The sequence below is a fragment of the Amblyomma americanum genome, chromosome 1, assembly GCF_052857255.1.
Source record: "Amblyomma americanum isolate KBUSLIRL-KWMA chromosome 1, ASM5285725v1, whole genome shotgun sequence".
NCBI lineage: Eukaryota > Metazoa > Arthropoda > Arachnida > Ixodida > Ixodidae > Amblyomma > Amblyomma americanum.
This window is the reverse complement of record NC_135497.1, coordinates 236441979-236445865: the sequence shown is the minus strand read 5'-3', so window position 1 is coordinate 236445865 and position 3887 is coordinate 236441979.

Genomic DNA, 3887 nt, shown 5'->3' with positions numbered 1-3887 from the left:
ATAATGATTCCAGGTTTTGTGTACCTTAATATATGCTGTTTAAAATGGTGTGCGAAGATCTTACATAGCTTTGATCAAGAAGCTTCATGAGGCCTTTTAGTCAGAAACCTGATATTGCCTAAAATATCAAAGATGGCGCCTGGTAGCGAGCTACGCTGCAGAAATGGTTCGGGCCGATCAAGTTGCGTCCATTTTGATGCTTACCTTTTTTATCGGGTGGCTTTTGCTTTGTAGACAAGAACACATGTCAGAGCTGGAACCCATTGTCTCAACCGGCGTATTACATAAAGAAGGTTGTTACGATGACCATGCATTAACGCAGCTACATAAAGTACTCGCGGCTGTTCATACATATGCTTGTCGTGGAGCAACTTTGCAAATTGTCAGCCCTGTGCTATTCTTAAAAAACTTTATTTGCGTGTGTGATGATGATATATTAGGGCATGAGAGCTAGCTCATCTGAATTTTAGCTATTCTTGTTACTTTGAAAGAGCCTAGCGGCATTCAAACGGCCGGTATAAAAAAGTATCGCGGATATAAGTGTTTCAATTTATTATTTTAAGACTTATTTAAGAGAATTTGATATAGCTTTGTTCAGAAATTTTCTGAAACTGTTCAGCTGTCGTCGCGCATTACATATAATTAGGAGTCTAGAAGCAAATAGCGTCTAGATAGACGTTCAGGTTGTTACTGTCACGTTCACCTGTAAGGCTTTCAAATTAGTTACTGTAGCGTTGTCCGAATATGGTGACTGATGCTTGCACTTAGAGTTCTAACCTGGGTTCAGAACCTTTTGTTTTTGTCAACTGATTTTATTAAAAGTGCTAGTTTCAATAAAAAAATATATTAGTATGAATGTGTGAATGAAAATTTTCTCGCATGGTCACTATTCATACTTATATTGCTACAGCTATTGGCGACCTTTGTTTTGCTGTTCTATCATTCAGACTTCTGTAGTATGCATGTGCGATGTATTGCTGGAATCCTATCTGTGAAACACTACTGCAAAAATGAGGCTTCGCGTTTGAGGTACGAAACTTCGCTTTTAAAGATTCCACAAGATACCACCAACTTTTTTTTGTGTTTGCAAATAAATAAGTGAATTTAATTTTGTGCACTTCTGTTTTACATGCACGTCATCAAGGATGCAGTTCATAACTACATATATAAATGGTAAATATGGTGGCTGTCGCATTTTGCGACGCTGCCAGTCGCTGCTAAGCTGCTGCGTCGGCCGATTGTCATGATATCGCAGTTAATTCTCCCGCACCTCCCAGAGTGGCATCGCAAGGGGCCGCTAGGTGGAAGAGTGTTAACCACGGATTAACAGGGTTAGCCGCGATGTCATATCAAGCGGCTGACGCCACTGGCTTGAGAGCCTTTTCTGAGGAATGTTTGCATCTGTCCTGTGAGGCTGGGCTGTAATCATTTTAAGGAATAAATTTTTGTGTTTTACCAGTATAAGAGATGAGTTTGCGTTATCGCAAGTAGCTTGCTTTTAAGATTCATCTTATTCTTCAAAATGCTATGAAAACGTGTGAAAAATTAATCGCCAGAAGCAAGATCAAAGGATGTTAAGCCATATAAATTAGAGGGGGAAGAAAAATAAAAAAACAACTAAGTGTCCTGCCCACGCCAGCACAAATTCTACATTGATACTGTTAAAAGAATGAAAACTAGAAGTGCTCCCTGTTAGGACGGGCAATAAAAATCAAAAGGGAACTCCCCCACAAATACAAAGAGAGGGAGAAAGAAACGGAGGGGAGGGGGGGTAAAGTCTTGCACAGGGTGCCGAGTGATGTAAGGCCGGCTCGGAACCCAGCCGCTATGACCACATTTCAGCGGACGCGAAATGCAACAAGGCCTCGGCTATTTACCCCAGGTGGTCGAATTAGTTCGAAGCGCTCCAGTGCGCTGTCCCTCATACCCGTAATCGAACAAATTTGTATTTTTTCATTGTAGCTTTTCCCAGTTCCCAGGTTACACTGCCTGCAGCAGCTTTGATCAATGTGGTCGCGTGAAAAACTAGGTATACTGCACTAGACAATACTATCGCATACTTTGACAGCAGCAGCGTTTGGTAAATCAAAGCAAAGACAATTGTAATGGAGAGGTAGAGCGCAACGAAAAGAACTAGACGCTAAATAGGAGTGTATACCATTAAAAACAGTCACGAATTACATTCTATGTTACAAAGTTAATGAGAATATCAAATAGGCAGGGAGGTCATTATAGCACGTAGCTGAAAGCACAATGTCAGCAAATTACCATGGATGAAGGGGGAGCCTTCGTAACGATGACACTCATGTGAAGTGATCTGTTACGTTTACAGTAATATTCGAAACACTAAAGATTATATTTGTTTCTCATTTTCCCCTTCGGAGAGGAAATCGAACAAATGTAATAGGTCTATTTTCATGGCGTCGTTGTCAACAAACTTGCCCTTGTCACACTGCCTGATAGCTGATGCGGGAGGGGTTATAAGTTCGCCGCAAAAAGGCAATGACAAAGGCTATATTGCCGACATATAATGCTTTATTATAAAATTTTTATACAACATTTGGTGAGAAAATCTGTACTGTCAAAATCACACAGCGTCATTACCTTGTGTTCATATTACATGTACAACCTGAACGATGCACTCCAAGCGTCACGAATATGAATATAACTAAACACACTTCACAGCGAAATGGTATACAAAAGAAGCAAAACTTTGCGAAAAGAATAAAGAACAAGGCAAACTTTTAATCGGTTGCCAAACAAAATCAGTCAGCAAAGAAGGACGTACAAATGAACATAAATGGTGGCATGGAATGTAGTACTGCTGTCGTCACTTTTCTCGAGCCTGTTTATCAGATGAGTATCAGATGATCTATGCCCGATACGCCTGATCAGTTTTCTTAAATTCGGTGCAATACTTTTTTCTGCTGCACCGCAGCACTTAAAGGCCTATGTGCATGTTCATTTTGAAAGCTCCCCCCCCCCCTCCCTGAAATAGTACTTTTTCTAGCGGTACTGATTGCGTTATAAATCGCTTCCTCATGTTTTGATTCGATAAAAGAATTTAGTTACGCAAAGACAAGTCAAAAGATCATTTTAAAAGTGACGATGGCAATACTTACAAAACACACATATCACATTTATATTACATCAAACATTGCTCAGAGCATACATGGCAGGTAAACAGTCACATAATACAAATACACTATTTTAGTACACACCGAACACTCATTTAGGGGCAGGTTACATAAGGAATCGAGAATAGTACTCTTCATATTCAAGCAGTGATGAACTTTCTAAACCAGAGGTACAACACGACACTATAAATAGAGGAGAAAGCACGCAAAACTAAACGGCACCTCTCACAATATAACTGTTATCTCCTCCAATGGCTACAATCATTGCTTTTCTCTTTCTTTCCTTACAAGGTTGCGCAGTTTTTCTATTGATTTGACTTTCGTCGACATTCCCATAGCCCAATATGTCTACATTTTGTAGACAGTTTCCTTCTTTCACTTTTTCTTCTGCTCAGCGTGGCCTCTTCGCCCGTGACTCTTTAATAAGTCCCTGAAACCAATACTCTTGGTCCCGCTTTTTATATGCATGGCTTAGTCTGGTATTCTCACTCACTTCAAGCCTTTTCGCCAGCTTGAGGGCGTCAGCGGCTGCATTCCACTTGTTCGACTTTCCATGGTGCAGATGCTTTAGCACGTCGTTTTTTTTTTTCCCCTAACCTTTGGCTTGAAAACCAATCAAGGCACTTGAACTTTTGGTGCTTTGCGGAAGCGTGGTGCGCGAGAATATGAATGTACGGCGCAACTCTATCGCCACCATAGCCTTTGCAACCTTGGGCTCCTATTTGTAAGAACGTGTGAAAGAATTCTGAG